This window comes from Leucoraja erinacea, chromosome 20, assembly GCF_028641065.1.
Source record: "Leucoraja erinacea ecotype New England chromosome 20, Leri_hhj_1, whole genome shotgun sequence".
Lineage (NCBI taxonomy): Eukaryota > Metazoa > Chordata > Chondrichthyes > Rajiformes > Rajidae > Leucoraja > Leucoraja erinaceus.
The window spans coordinates 23,720,274-23,739,532 of NC_073396.1; the positions used below are offsets into that span (position 1 = coordinate 23,720,274).

The 19,259-nt window shown below is 41.3% G+C and overlaps 1 protein-coding gene, 1 long non-coding RNA gene and 2 other non-coding genes across 5 annotated transcripts in view; 1 reads left to right on the top strand and 3 right to left on the bottom strand.

Annotated features, from left to right (window-relative positions):
- LOC129706971 (uncharacterized) lies at positions 1-8,745 on the bottom strand. Of its 2 annotated transcripts, none has more exons than XR_008725117.1 (5): positions 8,618-8,745; positions 3,721-4,845; positions 2,948-3,068; positions 1,391-1,442; positions 1-324 (listed from the first exon to the last, which is right to left on the bottom strand). It is a non-coding gene; the product is annotated as an uncharacterized LOC129706971 (long non-coding RNA). The 2 variants fall into 2 exon arrangements; XR_008725118.1 differs by having other exon boundaries at positions 8,609-8,682.
- LOC129707134 (small nucleolar RNA SNORD60) lies at positions 397-476 on the bottom strand. The gene has a single exon (XR_008725147.1). It is a non-coding gene; the product is annotated as a small nucleolar RNA SNORD60 (small nucleolar RNA).
- Positions 1,516-1,603, bottom strand: LOC129707135 (small nucleolar RNA SNORD60). The gene has a single exon (XR_008725148.1). It is a non-coding gene; the product is annotated as a small nucleolar RNA SNORD60 (small nucleolar RNA).
- A 182-nt stretch (positions 8,746-8,927) lies between the features above and the next one.
- Positions 8,928-19,259, top strand: part of traf7 (TNF receptor-associated factor 7) — a 66,179-nt gene continuing 55,847 nt past the window's right edge. The window contains exon 1 of the mRNA XM_055651669.1: positions 8,928-9,041. The gene's annotated coding sequence lies outside the window, so the exon portion shown is untranslated. The remainder of the gene's footprint in view (positions 9,042-19,259) is intronic.

The window sequence follows — 19,259 nt, forward strand, 5'->3', positions numbered from 1 at the left end:
AACAGTAAATTAGACCAGATTTTCTTTAATGTCAAGTACAAAAATCAAACATGTTGAACAGTTTAACAGATTCTTGATTAGTACGGGTTATGGGGAGAAGACGGGAGAATGGGGTTGAGGAATGGTAGATCAGCCATGCTTGATGGGCTGGCTGAATGGCCCAATTCTGCTCCTAATGACATATGAACAAACCACTCATTGGCTGTACCAAAACACACTGGAAGAACGCGGCAAGTCACACACAGGAATGATCAGGCGATGTTTCGGGTCGGGGCCCTTCTTCAAAATTGCTGTACCAAATTTTGGAGATCATCCAAGCAACATCTGCAATAGTAAAAGTGTAAATCAAGTCGGTGCCATCACATTCTCAATTCAAACAGCAGATAAAAGATGCAAGAGCCTCAGCCAGATAGCATAATCAAGTATTGCTTATGCAACTCATTTGAGGTGTCAGAAGGAAAGGCTCATCATGGGCTCAGGAGCTATGCAATAGTCAACATTGACTAATTAAATATAAAATGTTGCAGATTCCTGGACTAATGCAACAAGACACATCAAATGCAATAGGCACCTCAAGCTCACACATGTAACAATGGTTCAACAGTGCTTTATTGTCACGTGCAAAACAGTGAAATTATTTTCCAAGGCCACTGCAATTTCTAAAGTCAGGCTGCTGCACGCCCTCTAGCTGTCACCTCCATCTGGATGTTTCAGCAAACTGACATCCCTCCCCCAGTGTAGAAAATGTGATTAAATGAAACGAATGTGAATGAGTGATCAATGATATGCATTGACTCAGTGGGCTGAAGAGTGTCTCCATGCTGTATCTCTAAAATACGATGTACAACATATCGGCCATCAATATATTCAGTTACAACCACAATGGAGACAATCTTCAACTGGCCTTTACTGAACTTTAACTTGCACTAAACGTTATTCACTTTATCGTGTATCTGTACATGGATGATTCCATTGCAATCATGTAGTTCCGCTTCGAGATAGTACAGAAACGGACCCTACAGTCCACTCCGACCAGCAATCACTCAGTTCACTAACACTATCCAACACGCTAGGGACAATTGGTAGTCTATACCAAAGCCAATTAACCTGTACGTCTTAAGAGTGCGGGAGGAAACCAGAGGACCCGGGCAAAACCCATGCAGTTACAGAGAGAATGTACAGACAGCTCTGCACCACTGTTCTGCCATATTGATGAGCAGAGAGGGAATTGCAAGGATACAAGGAGAGTGAAGACAGGAATGAAGGGAGTCTACATTTCTTAATGAAGGATTCCCAACCTGAAACATTCAACTATTTTCCACAGATGCTGCCAGTCTCTAAACTTTCATCATTAAACTGATTTAAAATCGTCCAACTACCAAATACTTACCAGTTTATCAAATGTTGCTCACGTGGTGGCCTGTCTCGTTGGCAATGGCAACCTGAAATTACATACCTGTGTCAGCAGCAGTGAATCAGCAACAATGAAGCAGTGAATCAGCCCATTATAAAGCAGAGCCTCAGCCACAAGTGTGTAATCAAGCATTGCTAAATGCAACACTTTCAGTGGAGATGTCAGAAATAGAATGTTTCATCATAGGCTCAATACTCCTAAAGTGCACCCCCCCCACATCATCTGTTCCTTGAATTTTGGTGTGGCACAGTTGCTGCATTACATAGGGTGTCGTATATTCGTTTAGAGTTAGATACAGCAAGGAAACACGCCCTTGGGATTCACCAAGTCCGCACCGACAGCGATTACCCTGTACACTATTGTACACACGGAGGACAATTTACAATTTTACCAAAGCCAATTAACTCATGTGGGAGGAAACTGGAGCACCCGTAGTCAGGATTGAACCAGTGTCTCTGGCCAAACAGAAATGCAAGATAATTAAACAACATTTTGGGATGTCTAGAAAGAGCAAGACCTACACAGTGAATGGTAGGCCTCTGGGGAGTGCAGAAGAACAGAGGGATCTAGTAGTGCAGGTGCATGGGTACCTGAAGGTCAAGTCGCAGGTAGATAAGGTGGTCAAAAGGCTTTTGGCACATTGGCCTTCACCAGTCAAGAGTATTGAGTATAGAAGTTGGGAGGTTATGATGCAGTTGTATAAGACATTGGCGAGATCGCATTTAGAGTATTGTGTTCAGTCCATGTCATAGGAAAATTGTCAAGCTGGAAAGGGTTCAGAGAAGATTTACGAAGATGTTGTCAGGACTAGAGCAGGGGCTCTCAACATTTTTCGCCCATTTAACCCAGCAACTTTAAAAGCACATAACAATGTTATTTCATTTATTTATGATCAACTAATGATGAACAGATAACGGTATCCTAGAAGCAGTCGGTCAATGAGAAAAAATGTACAAACCCAGAATCAACAAATTGACTCCTTGGACTAGAAGGTCAGAGCTAAAGGGAATGGTTGAGTAGACTGGGTATCTATTCTTTGGAGCACGGAAGAGGGGATACAGAGGTGTATAAAATCATGAGAGGAACAGAACGGGTAGATGCACATAATCTCTTGCCCAGAGTAGGGGAATCAATGACTAGAGAACACGGGAAAGAGATTTAATAGAAATGCAAGGGGTAACTTTTTCACACAAAGGGTGGTGGGTCTATGGAACAAGCTGCCAGAGCTGAAACTATCCAACGTTTAAGAAGCAGTTACAAGTACATGAACAGGACAAGTTTGGAGGGATATGGACCAAACACAGGCAGGTGGGACTAGTGTAGCTGGGACATGTTGGTCGTGTGGGCAAGTTGGGTCTGTTTCCACGCTGTACCACTCTATGACTCAACATGTCAAATTAAATATGTGAATATCCAAGAACCACAATTGGCAGACAAGCAATCTTAATTTGGCCAATTTAGTTTTGTTGTAACACCCCTGGCACAAGCACATTACCCCTAGATACACACTAATGTAGAATTGTAGAAACTTACAGCATATGAAGAAATCAGGCACCAACTCTTAAGCTTCCGGCCTGTTTATCAGGATAATTTGCAGGCATATAACACACATCTTCCAGCCCATCTCTATAAAGTCATCACCCTTTGAGGATACCTGAAATGGTAAAATGTTACGGTTAAATTATTTGAACTATTGTTCCTCATGAGAATGTCCCACATACACGTTCTAGAGATCTACTATGGGAAAAATGTTTGCCGCAATCTTTTAGAGAATTTAATTTTTCCTCTTTTTCCAGGTTGGCCATTGCATTCAGTCATATCCATCGCATTTTTATGATGAGCAACACTGTAAAATAACTGATTTAAGAAAATCAAGTTTTTGTCCCACTTTCAAATTAGAGTATCTTCTTCAAATAGACCCCCAAAAAAGTACCTTTGCAGTCTAATGCATTGATTTTAAACCTTTGTATCAGTTTACACACGGAAACAGTGGTGATTTTCAGCAAAAATGGCAACTGTCACGTAACTTTTCACCAACTTCCTCAAACAATATTCACTTCAGACGAATAGGCAGAATCAGTGTTATCAATCACAATAAATAATTACGGGCAATGTTGCATTATTTTACACATTACGAGCATAAAATATGTGACGGATATGACTCAGCGTGATGGGAATGCCACATGATGGCGATGACTGAAACTATCTTCAAGCTCCAACAGTTTGTTAAAAGCCGAGTACAGGAAGCAACATATGAACGGGGATTAGTGTTCCCTCAACACTTTGGATCTCCTCCGAGTACTTACAGCCATAATTTTCAGAGAAGTCGGTGTGCCCTACAACAGACTTTCCATCCAGATTAGCCTTCAACTTTCTAAGCTCTGCATACTTATGGAAAATGTTGAAGCGATGTTGTATAGGGGTGTTTCAGCTCAGCTTCATATTTCCCACAGTGAGGACTGGAGAGAGGAAGTTTAAAAGTCTCTTTCAGTTACATTGGTTGATTTTCCATCACCAAACCACTTTTCCTTTGTTACCCACTGCTGATATTCAACTTCCTTGACATGCAGGCAGCTGGAAATGTACTCGTTCCCCCTGGCATGTTTCACACTAGCCATACACACATACATGCTTTGTTTTGGACGTGGCAAATGGTTAACTTCATTGATTCAACAGTAGTCGTTACTCTTTCCGTAGCTAGTTTCTTATTCATAAGGTTCATGTTGGCACATCTCTTACACATGCAAGTAGGTCGCTGATTGTTGGTTTCACTACCCACCAGGGCCTCATCTTATAGAACATAGAGCAATGCATTGTCACAATTGCATTTTCTCACAGGAACTTTGCATGAAGAACTCTCAAGTGGTCATTTAACAGCTGTTTCTGCTTCTATCTTGTTTCTCGTGATCGTGTCTAATGCCTGGCATTAGTGGCTGGCGTCTTCTAGTTTAAAGAAGCCAGTTACCATCTGCATTGATTCATCCTTCATCCTGTCAAGCAACTGTTCTTTCACCCTGTTGTATCTCGTCTTCCACCTCTCCGCCAGTCTTTTTTGTTCCTCTAATTGTTTCTTCATGGCTTCTAGTTGTCTATTGACTAGATCTCTCTTGACCTTCATACAGCCTCTTTTGGTCCTCTGATCAACTGGTCGTCGTGGAATTGGTGGAGGCAGATTTGTAGCATTTCAAATCACTGGTGTTACTGGTGGACTGCCTGGAAGCTGGACACAGTGATGAGCACGGTATTGCTTTGAACTTGTGCGCCAAATTCTTCTTATTTTTCTCTGTTCCCGCTCGCGTCTCTCTGCAATTGGAGCATAGGTAGCTTTCTTGCAATTCCGCTCTTTTTCTAAATACTGCGCTTTCAGCACTGGGTCATTCTTCTGACGATCACGATATCTCTTGGCACGTTCTGCTGGTGTACGAGGCATTCTGTAATATATCAAAATTGCAAACTTACTTTAATAACTTGCTAGAATTAAATGAACCTGACTTGGCACAAGTCTAGGCACTCAAACTTGAGTACTTGGTAGAATATTAATCCAAATGTCATTCCCTTTTCACCAAATTAATCTTTGGTTATGGTGGAGAACATGAAGGATGTTTGCTAAAATTCAGAATATTTGTATGGAAATGCGACTTGGTCCAAGTCTTTTGCCCTTTTTTGCTTCAGCAATGCATACATAAAAATTGACTAAATACTGGTTGGCTTTAAAACAAATAAACAAAAAAAAAAGATGCCTGGTCTGGTTCTGACCAAACTAAAGGAATTATAAGAACAAACTTTAATGAATGCTAAACAAAACAATGACTAAATTATACAAACATGATTGAACGTTCTATCAGTTTCACTGCTTGTCATATCCGTTACACGGGAGATCAGGGGTAATGTGACGGAGATGAGCGCCACTGACATGATGGCCCAAACCTTTAGCCCAGCATGGGCTCGCTGGAAGGCGATGCCCGTGACGGTGTACAAGATACATTTGCCACATGTACAAATTGGTACAGTGAAATGTGCGGTCCGACATCCCCACATAATGGGATCAAAGTTTCCCACTGAGGGAAGGCTCCAAAATTCAGTGATCCCCCTCTGTTGTCTGGGGGCTCCCGAACCCCCCCGCTGACCAGGGAGTGGTGCTCGGGTTCAGAACAAAGATACAGCATTTGGTTCAGAGCGCTCAATCACCCTCCACAATTATTTAAAGCGCAAAAAAATGAAGTTCAGCAGTTTTTAAACAGGTAAGTACACGTTTCGTATGTTAACAGTGCTTGCCAGAGGCTGCCATGTCCTCCAGAAGGATTGAGCAGCTCCGTGCGCAACACCCCTTGACCTTGCATGCAACCTCCCTATAGATGGCGCTACATAGGTTGGCAACGGTACGACTCAAATCGTTTGGACAAGAATTTTTCGAAAAAAACAGTAAGATCTATAATTTTATCAAGAGGCATACTTTGAAGGGTGAAAAAGATTTGTGAATAATACCTAGCATTTAAGTGTATTTTCATGATAGATCCCCCATCAAATAAATATGACTGGAGTTTTTACGTGTTTAACACTTTCTCTAGGGTTTTATCTTTATTATCAGGATTATGTTTATTAACACTCTAGAAAAAGAAATAGCACAAGATAATGGATTTTCCGTCTGTACGGCATTCAAGTATCGGGACACAAAAATAGACACATTGAAGAATCCCGATACATACATACTTTGCACTAAAGCTTTATCCTGTACCTGTACACCGAATGGCTCGAGTAGTCTTTCATGCAACAAAGGCTTTTCACTGTACCTCAGTACACGTGACAATAAACATTAAAGGGGCTGTCCCACTGTACTAGCTAATTCAAGAGCGCTCCCGAGTTTAAAAAAAAAAAAAAACTCGTGGTAAGCACGTAGAATGTACGTAGCGGCTACGTTGGGTCTCGGGACGTCTCTTAGCGGCTCGTAACGCTAACGACAGGTACTCTGAAACGTGGAAAGCTCGTGAAGATTTTCTCAACATGTTGAAAAATGTCCACGAGAGCCCCGAGTAGTTACGAGCGGCTATTACCATAATTCTGAGTTCGAATCAGGGGAAACTCAGAACTCTTGAATTAGCTCGTACAGTGGGACAGCCCCTTAACTAATTAACAAACACACATTGAACCTTTGTTCGTTTTTCATATTATGTGATTAACAAAGCACTAGACTTGCACATCTGCTGTGCCACGATCCGTAAGAATTTAATTGATCTGTATCGGGATTATATGACAATAAAACGCCTCGACTATTATGCTGTTGAAAGAAATCTGACTATCAGATGGCAGCATGGCTTACAGATTTAGTTGGGGCAGTGCTGACCCCCTGTGGTAAACTGTCATGTTCAAAAGTTGTCAGAATTCAATAGCATTATAAACAGGCCTCCCTCACCCACACCTATCTATGCTGAACCCATCTCCCTTCACCTTTCCTACCCAAACACAAACAGTTGCACCTCAAACATGACCTATCCATTCCCTCCAGACACTCCCTGGCAGACCAAGTTCAACTTCGCTGCAACTGACGGGGACATTGCCTGGGTTTCGTCCCCGTGTGTGGACGCAGCCGACCCGCAGCCCGTGGCAGTGCTGCCGCACGGGGAGACGGGTGGTCGTGGCCAGACAGTGCTGACCCCAGGGGAAGAGTGGGGGCTGTTCAGAGGGATGCGCTCCTTCGGCCGCTTACACCTTGGTGCTCGGGTTCAGAGCAAAGATACTACAGCATTTGGTTCAGAACGCTCAGTCACCCTCCACAATTATTTACAGCGCAAAAATCGACCATTTCAGCAGTTTTTAAACAGGTGTGAAAGTACACGTTTTGTGTGTTAACGTTTTGTGTGTTAACGCCCTTTGATCCAATTACCTTATATGCAATCCTTCCCCCCCCCCCCCCCCCCCCCCCCCCCCCCCCCCCCCCCCAGGATCAAACACGAGTCTCTGGTGCTGCAAGGCAACAATTCTACCACTGTGCCACACACCATGCTCTCATCTCAGAACCCTTCTTCAGACTTCCCACCAGTACCAAAGATACACAAAATGCTGGAGTCGTGAGGCAGCATCTCTAGAGTAAACTAATAGGTGACCTATGGCTGCATCTATCTTTCAGGTTGGGCCCAGATGGTGTTGGTTGTGGGAGGGAAAGAAAAAGACCTGGACAAACCAAGCCAGCAACAAACGTTCCCCAAACTAACTGAATTGTTCTCACCAAAGAGGAAATGGTTCTAACTTACCATCTACCTCATTGGAAACATCAGGCTATCTTGAATAAGACTGTTTCCTGCACTAAACGTTATACCCTTATCCTATATCTAATCTATATAGGATGGTTTCTTCATGTATATATGTAATATTTTCGCTGATAAGGTAATATGCACACGACAATAACGATTTTTAATCAGAGGACAGTAATATCTGCCACGAGCTGCCCAAGATGGAAGCAGAAATAAGAAAATACAAGGAGCGAGATAAATAAAGACAAATGGGATCGTTGTATGAAGACCAGCAGGGAGGAGGTGGGCCGAAAGGGCCGCTTTGTTATAGGATGCAATGAACCCACGTCTAATGAAATGAGCCATGTGGCGCCGGGCTGCAATCAGGGCAAGGCCCAACTCTCGGCGGAGAACTTTCTTTAAAGAATAATCAAAATTACATTTTGCTGCAACTATGTTAAGGAACGCCATTACCGAGAGTGAAACTAGTGACTTATTACATTTTTTCACCCGTGACTAACCACGTGCATATTTATTTCCCAAGATACATTTTATATATAAGTGATAAGATATATACAAAACAAAAAACGTGCAAAACTATTAACACATTCTCAGTGTCAATATATTAAATACTACCAAATTTTAACCACGTACACAATTTTATATTTTAAAATTATCGAATACAAAACATAGAAAACAAAAAACGTACCAATTTAAAAAAAGCAAAAATGCACTTATTATTCACAAAGAGTGTAAGTGCAAAACAAAAGATGTGTAAAAAGTATTTCTATTTTATATTCGAAAGTAAACTTTATTCAGGATAAAGCATTTATACAAAACTTCCGCTTGCTGGATTTCTAATAAAGCATATGTACAACATTTCCTATTATTTTACTTCCACCCCCCCACAATTTAACAAGCATTTCGCTCAAAAACGATATTTTATTCAGAGTAAAGAGTGACCTACACAACCAACCTCTCACCACACCGTCTCTCTCCAAAAGGACGCTCGACCTTCCTCGTCCGGCAAAGGCGCCGTCGCCAACTGCCAAACGCCGCGCCTGCCGCGTGCCCATTGGAGGGACCTGTAACTAACGTCCGAGGTGGCCAATCAGCATCAGAGGCCGCCAATAGTCCGACTCAATTCCATCCAATCTGCAGCGGGTGGAGGCGGGACTAGAACGTCCATGTCCGGAGGCGGGACATGCCGCGCACGGCGTTGTGGGAGTTGTAGTCCAAAACTCCGCTGCCTGCGCGTTGACGCTGGTGGGTGGACTCCAACCCCCAGAGTGCACCGCGAGGACCGCGCGTGCGCGGCGCGAACTGTCGGCTAGTTCCTCGAAATTTGGGACAGTTGGCGGACGAGGAGGTTTCAAAATGTCAACCGTGGATGCTTGCGGGTAAGGCGGTCCGTGCAGAAAAGCGTTCACGGTTTGTTGTTATCAACCTCAGGGGAGGCTCTGCGGTCGGACGGGCCGCGACTGTCTGGAAAAAGTCCCCAGACGCCGTGTGTCTGGCGGTGCGGCCGGGATCAGCAAAGATCCGCTCTATTATCTTTGGGGCTCAGTGTCTGAGGCGGCAGACGACCCAGCTCCCCCCCCCCCCCCCCCTCATTTTCTTCCCCCCCCTCTCTCCCCTCCCTCTCTCCTCCCTTCGTTCCTCCTCTCCCTCTCTCCCCTCCTCCCTTCGTTCCTCCTCTCCCCTCTCTCCCTCCTCTCCCCCCCCCCCCCCCCCCCCCCCGTGTTCCTTTTTCACACTTCTACTACCCCATTCCCCCCTCCCATTCTTCTGTCCTTTCATCCCCCAATTTGTCTCTTCTCCTCCCCACAATTCATCTCTTTCCTTTCCCCATTCTTGCTTCTTCCCTTATTTTTCCTCGCCCGAGTTGGCATTATAGTTAGTGTAAGACAGAAATGTGCCTTTATCAGATTATTTACTGCATTGCATGTGGAAAACTCCCAGAGCTTGGTTTAGGCTGCTGTTTGCTGATTTGTGATAATTGATAAATGCTTCAAATTGTACCTTGAGCTTCAGAACTCTTGTATCCTTATCACACACTTGTCATCTTTATATTTGTCTGTTCATCTCCAGCCTTTGTTCGTCGTCTGCCCATCCAAAACCCCCTTGCTGTATCCACCTATCTATATTTAAGAGGGAGTTAGATGTGGTCCTTCTGGCTAAGGGGATCAGGGGGTATGGAGAGAAGGCAGGTACGGGATACTGAGTTGGATGATCAGCCATGATCATATTGAATGGCGGTGCAGGCTCGAAGGGCCGAATGGCCTACTCCTGCACCTAATTTCTATGTTTCTATGTTTCTATCACTTGCCAGACTTTGTCCCTCCCCACTTCTTTACTAGCTCTCTCTATACCCTCCAACTTTCCCACCCCAACTACAATCAGTCTGCCAAAAGGACCTGGCCCAAAACATCGCCTATCCATGTTCTCTGGAGGTGCTGCCTAACCCACTGATTTACAGATCGAGCACTTTGTGTCTTTGTCTGTCTTCCTTGTCAGGTTGTTATTAAAAATGACATGCATCTCGTGTGATGAAGAGTAGTTTTGCTTAGTATCCTGAGCAATATTTGTCATCTTCCTGATATTACCAAGACCAATTAATTATCTTGCCATGACCACAATACTGTCTTTGAGAGAGCTGCAATCTTTTCTGCATTGCTGCAGTTCAAAATATTTAATTGACTATAAAGTACAGAAAGATTAATGGAAGGTTTTTATATAAACGTGTGTCTTTTTTATTACTTTTCACTCCTTTTCTACGTTACTTAATGCATGGAACATAGAAACAGCAGAGGAATAGACCCTGTTTAAGAGGGAACTGCAGATGCTGGAGAATCGAAGGTTACACAAAAAAGCTGAAGAAACTCAGCGGGTGCAGCAGCATATATGGAGCGAAGGAAATAGGCAACGTTTCGGGCCGAAACCCTTCTTCAGACCCTATCGGCCTCAATGCTGAACATAATGCCAAGTTAAACTAGTCCCCTCTGCTCGCACATGGTCACTATATTTGCGCTATATTTGTTATTTATTGAACTTTTTCTTTTTTTTTCCCCCTTTATGTACAATGTTTACATATTCTGTTGTACTGCAGCAAGTAATAATTTCATTGTTACGTCCGGGACATATGACAATAAAACACTCTTGACCCTTGGTCCATTCCTCTCCACTCCTTGCATATCTAAGTGCTGATCTAAATGCCTTAAACATTCTTAAACCTTCCTTTTTTGGTCAATTACCTAGATATCTCCTTGCATAATTAATAAAGTATCTTGGTACATTTTAAGGTCAATTCTACAATATAAAGGCATGTTATTGTAATATCAACAAAATAATGCATTAGGGAAAGGCTGAGGACCATCTTTAGTGGGCACTTTGGCGGGAAAAAAATGTTTTAATGCTGTTGGGGTAGAGGTGGATGCAGATACGATAGTGGCATTTAAGAGGCTAAGATAGGCACATGGATTTGAAGGAATATGAATCGTGTGGAGGCAGAGGAGATTAACTTAACTTGGCATCATATTTGACATGGACATTGTGGGCTGAAGGGCCTGCTCCTGTGCTGTACTGACCTATGTTCTATGTAAAGGCATAGAGGTATGTGGTCTGAAGGTGGCCAAATGGGATTTGTGTAGATGGACACAAAGGTCATCATTGACATGGTGGGCTGAAGGGCTCATTTCCGTACTGTGAAGCTGCATCTCATGTTTAGCACAGACATTGTGGGAAAATGTTCCTGCTCCTGTGCTGTACTTGTAGGCACATGGATTTGCAGGGAATGAAGCAAATTGTATGCAGGCAGAGGAGATTAGCTTAACTTGGCATCATATTTGACATGGACATTGTGGGCTGAAGGGCCTGCTCCTGTGCTGTACTGACCTATGTTCTATGTAAAGGCATAGAGGTATGTGGTCTGAAGGTGGCCAAATGGGATTTGTGTAGATGGACACAAAGGTCATCATTGACATGGTGGGCTGAAGGGCTCATTTCCGTACTGTAAAGCTGCATAGATACATGAACTATAATCTTCAAGAACGTTCGTTTCCTCTCCTGTATCATTCAAAAACCTGATCAGGTGAAAGTCCATTTAGTAACAAGGAATTGCAGATAGACACAAAATGCTGGAGTAACTCAGTGGGACCGGCAGCATCTCAGGAGAGAAGGAAAGGGTTTAGTTTCGAGTCGAGACCCTTCTTCAAACCTTCGATTTAAACCAGCATCTGCAGTTCTTTCCTACACAAGGAATTGCGGGTTAGTTTACATCAATGAAAGACACAAAAGCAACATCAATTATGCTGCCTGATCCGCTGAGTTACTCTAGCATTTTGTGTCTTTCTGTCAATTTAGGATGGAAATATTGAATACAAGTTCATATAGAGAAATTTGCTTTGTGAAGTTGGTTGTTGGGTAGGAATTTCATTTTTCCACTTAATCGAAATATCGATAGGGAAGGTTGTAGTATTACCATATTTCTGACTTTAATAAAGCAAAACTATCAATTTATCTAAGATTACAGGAATTATACTGTTGGGAGCCCTAATTAATCCAACAAGGTAATGTGTAGTGGTTGATTGGCTTTTCAAAGTACATTGGGCAAGTTCAGAAACCTTGGGCTGTCTGTTAAATAGACTATTAAAACCAGAAAAGCCAAGTGGCAACAGCCTTCAAGCCTTGCAACAACTTATTGTGATTTTTAAACTAGCATATTGTCTCTCTGTTAAATTGTATATCATATTTTGATATTGTATTGCTGATAGATCAGTTTGAAAAAGAAACACTATGTAAAATCTGCAACTCTTAAAATATTTCATAAAGAGCTCATGTTTGAAAAACTTTATGTATTATCACATACTTTATAATCAATAGATTCTATTCACACAACTAATATCTGAAAATACCATTGATAGTTCAAAAAGATTTAAGTCTTGCAAGTGGCACAGCTGGTAAAGCTGCTATCTCACAGCGGCATAAACCTGGGTTTGATCCTGACCTCGGGTGCTGTCTGTGCAGAGATTGCCTGTACCCCCTGTGGTTCTCCCTGTGACTGCGCCGGTTTTGGTCCACCCCCCCCGTCCCCCCCCCCCCATGGAGGTCCCCTTCCCCCTCACGGTGGTCCCCCCTCGCCGGGTCCACCATTGTTCTTCCCCTCTTTCCCCCACTCACGGCGGTCCCCCCACGCCGGGAGTGAACGGCTCATTGATGGTCGTGGGTATTCGGTGGGCATCTCTAAATTAAAATTTATTTTAATCTTCTGTTCCCCATCTCTTGGTTTAAGGTGTTGGGTTCCTTTAACACCTTAAAGGCACCAGGTTTTTATTATTTGTGTAATGGGTTTGTCAGTGAACCTTAGCAGAAATGTTGATCTAGGAAACATCAGACTGAGCATTCTTCTGTCTACTTATATGCTCTTGGAGCACTGAGGTCCTGTGAATATGAACTGTGCTTGTAATTCTTCCATTGCGAACCTAACAATCTCAAGAATCTCTGGAATTTCTATCCCAGACAGCAATGCACTGCGTGATCTGTGAATTGATTCAATACCGTGATAGATTGTTGATCTTTGATGTGGAAGTTCAGGCAACTGAACCTTCCTCTCACTAGCCAGAGTGCATTCCGAATTCTATATCTACCTCATCAGAGACCTTTGGACCATCTTTTATTTTGCACTAAATGTTGTGCCCATTATCCTTTATCTGTACTCTGTGGGCAGCTTGATTATAATCATGTATAGTCTTTTATTACTAGATAGCATGCAGCAAAATCTTTTCACTCTATGCAAGGCCTTAATTAATTCACAGAAATGCATTTTCAGCATGGAAGGAGGCCATTCTGCCCCTCGAGCCCATGTGATTATATGCAAGAGCAATCCAAAGGATTCACTCCGTTGCCATACCATTAACTTGCATGTGTTTTTCCTTTGAAGTACGAATCCAGTCACATTTTGACCAGCATGATTAAATATTCCGCCTTCCCCATCTCAAATGCTGATCCTGATGTTAACCACTTAACGTGATTTCTTAAACAAAATATTTTTAACGTGTTTTTTTGCAAGACACCTTCATCCTATGTCCTCCTCTTCTTGACTTTACTTCCAATGGGAGCCGTTTCTCTCTATGAACTCCGTCCAGCTCTTTTGCTTTCTTTTAAATCCTTCCATCAGATGCATCACTGAATGGCAGATTTTATATAACTGACAAATAAGCAAGAGAGGAAATGAAATGTAATTATTTCACTAAGGGCTAGTGCTTGTAAATTTATTTTCAGTTCCATAACTGACAATGATTTTTCCTTTGTGTATGTTATAAAGACATTTTGGTTTGGAGTCCTTTAATCTACTTTTTTCTGACCAACCAGGTTGGACCCTTCTGCGGAAAAAAAAATGTTTAAATGACTCCAACTCAATATATTAAAAACTAGCCTTCAGTGAAATAATTTCATTTAATTTCCTCACTTGCATATTTACTGATTATACAAAGATCTGTCATTCATTTGTGCATTTGAACATTTGGAAAACATCCTAACCACATTCTCCAAAGATGCTCCTGACCTGCTGAGATACACCGGCACTTAAGTGTCTTTTTTTCCCGTTTCACTTGCTCTCTCACATACATGTACACCCCCACCTTCAAGTAATAGGATTTTGAGTTGTGAGATTCCACCATACAATTATTAAAGTGAGTCTCTTTTGATTCAGTGACCCATTTAAGTTTGTCACGTTGATTAGAAACAAAATAGTGTAAATTCTTAGTCTCATTTCTGCTGGATATGTGAGATATGAATTGTCTACTGATTGCAATTAAAATGTGTTTTAAATGATTTTCATGTAATGTCACAGGTTGTTGAATATGGTTTAATTCTTGCAAAAATGTAAATATGCAGAATATGATACAAAAATTATATGCAAAGTTGGCAACAGTCGTGTCTGAAAGTGTCCGTTTCTTAAAAAATCGATTTTCCCCCCCATGTGCTCTTAATAGTGAAATTAAGTGTGCAAGTGAACAATATCACTGTTTCCCCTGAAATTTATAAAGCTTTTTACTCCAACAGACCTGGATGCAAACATCTTTTCTCAGCCAAAATTAACATAGCACAATACAGTACGGGAACAGGCGTTACCATGTCTGCGCTAACCATGATGCCATTCTAAACTAGTCACTATAAATTACCCCAAGTATATAAATGAGCAATATAATCTAGGGAGAATAGAGCATGGTAGTGTAAATGGGTGCTCAATGGTATGGTAGGCTGAATGGCCTGTTTCCATGCTGTGTGATTGCATGGCATGCCGGTGGGTTAATTACCTACCATAAATTGTCCCTTAGTTCAAGTGCCTGTCATGGAGTCAAAGGAGAATAGACGGACATATGAGAGAGATTAAGTTGCAAGGTTGCAGGTAACTAGGATGGTGTATTGAGATTGCCTATTGAGCACCAGCATAGACCCTATGGGCTGAATAGCAACTTGTATTGTTAGAATAAATAAGTGATTTCCCATATCATTTTTCATCCTGCAGCCATAAAATCAGATATTAAAAATAGGGGAAATGCATGCTGTTGACAGCTGCTTTTTAATATTGTTTTGCCAATATTTATCTCTACGTCTAAGCTATTCGGAAAATAAACTGGTTGGCCTGTCATTGTCTGGTTTATGAAAGCTTGCTGAACATGGGCTGCTCTGTTTTCCACATGGATATACTGGCATAGCACCCATTTATTATTTGTAAAGCACTTTGGATGTTCAAAAATGATGAAGAATAGCATATTCTTTTTCGAGTGATATTTGCATGTAAATATGTCCTCTTTGACTCCAAAGGGAACATTTGGGGAGAAGATGAATTAAGTCTTCACTCACCATTATCTTGTTTTCATTGCTGTTCTTTTTCAGAGTTAAATCCTAGGCTGGTTACCAAGTACCATTCACAGTTATTATCGGGGTGGGGGGGGGGGGGGGGTTGACTGTGAAATAGTTTAAATTCTGTGCTTCTGATTAAACAATGAAACATAATTCTGGTTTTGGCAATATGCTTTTAAAGTGTGCACAACTTCTGTAACTAGTTTCGCTTCCACTCTGCCCTGCAATTCTATCCTTTGTGTGGACTGATGTTTGTCTTTAGGACATTTTGCATTGTAACATGTATTTACTGTCAGGACACAAAAGTGTTGGAGTAACTCAGCAGGTCAGGCAGATCTTTGGAGAACATGGATAGGTGACGTTTTGGATCTGGACCCTTCTTCAGACACTTAAATCTTCTTTGCACTTTTTCCACCTTATTTTATTATGAAGGATCCTGATTCAAAGTTGACTGTCCATGTTCTCCAGATATGCTGCCTGACTCGCTGAGTTACTCCAGCACCTTGTGTCCTTTTGCAGCTCCTTGTTTCCATATGTGTACAGTCTATTAATTTTTATTTGCCATTTTTCTGATCATTCATTTATTCGCTAGAATCGTTTACAGCCTCAGTCTGTTTACATTTTCACCATAATTGAATTGTTCAGAAACTTAGATTTTATCTTCACTATCTCCCTATCATGACAAATTATGCTACTACAACATTGTACATGTCAGCTTAATTATTTAATTTAATTATCAGTAATTTATTACTTTTCATAGTTTAATTATTTTTAGACTGCTGAGTTCATAATTCCTGTGTAAATCATGATCCAATGGTTTCCTAAAGTCCACTCAATAACTTGTGTTATGTTTCTTTCTGCTACAACTCTTGTTGTGGCTTTAACCAATGCAGGCTCGGATCGCCACAGATTGTGTAGGAACCTCCTGTATTAGACTTTGTGTTTTTAATATTATAGATATTATTAGACTGCTTTTTTAAATATAGTAGATTAGGGGTGTGGTGGAGGCAGATATACGAGTGGCATTTAAAAGACGTTTGGATAGACACATGGATATGCAGGGAATGGAGGGGAATGTGGACAATGTGCATGCAGTTAAGGGTTGGTCTTGGCATTATGTTCAACCTAGATATTGTGAACCGAAGGGCCTGTTCTATGTTCTATAAGCAATCCAGTGACACTTTGCCTTCTCCAAAGAGCTATATTCTCAAAAGTCTCAGAAACTAGAGCACCAGGAGGAAACCCACGTGGTGACAAGAACTTGCAAACTCAACTCGGTCAGCATCTTAGATCAGGACTGAAGCTGTCTCTAGTGCTGTGAGGCAACGGCTCTATTAGCTTGCATTACTATATTTTTCCATACATTCGTGTCACTGGTACTTGTGTACTTTCCAGCTCAAACTTGAAGCCAAAACAATAAAATACTATTCTACCCACGTTTGGTCTAGTTGATTTTCCCATCTGCTTCAATTGCTGGTTATGTTAGGTACTGCAGTCATCTCTACTCTGGTTACCAGCTTATGCTGAAATATATTTGACTACAGGATTTTTGCAGCAATTACTGCACCACTAAGCTTTAACGGTTGGCTTAGCAGAATTGAATTTTTTTTGTAGAGATTTTTGTACAGTACAAGTATAGGCTCTTCAGCCTACAATGTCTGTACCAAATACGGTCAAGGCTAACTCTTATCTGCCTACACATAATTCATATCCCTCCATTCCCTGCATATCCATGTGCCTTTCCAAAAGTCTTTTAAATGCCACTATCGTATCTGCCTCAACCACCACCCCTGGCAGCGTGTTCCAGGCACTCAACACCCTCGTAAAAAAACAGCTTGCCCAGCACATCATCTTTAAACTTTGCGCCTCTCACCTTAAACCTATGCCTTCCAGTATTTTTGATTTTTATATTTCCCTTTGGTCTCCCGCAACCTCTGCAGGGAAAACAAACTTAGTCTGTCCAACCTCTCCCTATTGGAGAATAACTAATATAATATACTTTAATCGAAGCATCATTCTGGTAAACCTCCTCTGCACCTTTTCTAAAGTCTTCACATCCTTGCAAACTGAATGGAGAATTGTTTTTATTGGTCTGTGAATGTCAGATGAAATTGACATGTTGATGTTTACAGTTGCATTCTAAGAAGTCTATTTAAATGCAGCTTGAAAATTGGCTGGAATAGATAGATGCCCGAACAAGTACATGCTCCTGATAGTTCCAACCTACCTATTTGGAAAGTAATGCACTGTTGGAAAAAGACTGCTAAATTAAAAACAATAGCCAAGTTTTGCTTACTTTTGTTACTTTTAAAGTCTTAATTTGAATTTTTAGTGGGTAAATTATCTAAGCTAGTCTACTTTTGTTTGAAAGATAGAGCATGAAAAGAGGCCTTTTCGGCCCACCGCTTCCATGCCGACCATCAGTCACCTGTTCACGCTAGTACTACGTTATCTCACTTTTACATCTACTCCCTACACCCTAGCGGCAATTTATAAAGGCTAATTAATAAACCAATTTATAAGTCCGCACGTCTTTGGGAAATGGGAGAGAAACTGGAGCAGCCAGAAGAATCCCAGGGAGAACATGCAAATTTCACACGAACAACACCCGAGGTCAGGATTGAACCTGGGTCTCTGGCACTGTGAGGCAGCGGCTCAACCAGCTGCACCACTGTGCCGTCCTTGTTTTGCATAATGCGTACCATTTTTATTCTTCATAGACAGGTAATTTAGTCTTCCTTGAGTGATTACAATCATTCCAGCCTGAAGATTGGAAGAATGGTTTATCTTTGCTGCTTTCCAAGTTAATCTGATTACATAGAAGCACATTGCAGCCAGAAAGCCCTTTTCAATTTGAATAATGTGAGATATTTTAGCACAGCCTGATGCTTTATCAAATGCAAAAAGGTTTTATATGCTATTATCTTTTCTGCATGAGCTTCACAAAGATATAATTTAATTAATCTTTTCCATACATTGGGTGAATTTGATTTTTTAAATGGTTTATTTAAAGGATTTGTGGCCCACACAGATATTCATGACTTCACAGAATATGTGCCATACAATTTTGAGTTTTGTAAAACCTTCCTAATCTTATGAGCCAAATTATTTTGTTAGATTTTATTACAAGCTCTTTGTAAATTTGGCAGCCACCTCGGATAAGACTTTTTGCATTTCATTCAAAACAATTTTGAAGTGACTATTTTGATAGGTGTGTGAATTGATAAGTGATTAATAGCTGGGACAGAACCTATCTTAATTTGGTGGCATTTTTAAAAACAAAGTAAAAGTGACGCACTTGTTCAGTGAATGCAGGGGAATTACCCTTTTAACTAGAAAGTTGTCATTCACAGTGCGTTGTGAATCGCAGAATCTTATACTAGTAAGACGTGACCCCAATTGCACAGCAGCATAGTTTACAATGTAAAATACAAAGAAAAATAATTTGGAAGATCATATTTTTCTTACATTCTGGGATTATTAAGAAAGAAGAGCCCTGCCCTGACACTCTGCTCCCCATATTCCTTCCCTCTCATTATTGTCTACTCTATGTGCTTCCTTTTTTTCCTCCCCTTCTCACTTGTGGCCAGTTAAGCTCTGGTTTTAGAATAGGATACTCTGATTTGATCCACCATTTGCAGTGTCATGGAAGGCAGGTGGTAATATTATTGAAAATCTATAATTCTCTGAACATAGACGTTAAAATCTTGACCATTCATTTCACCTCATCTTTTGCCAGTACACATTTCCTC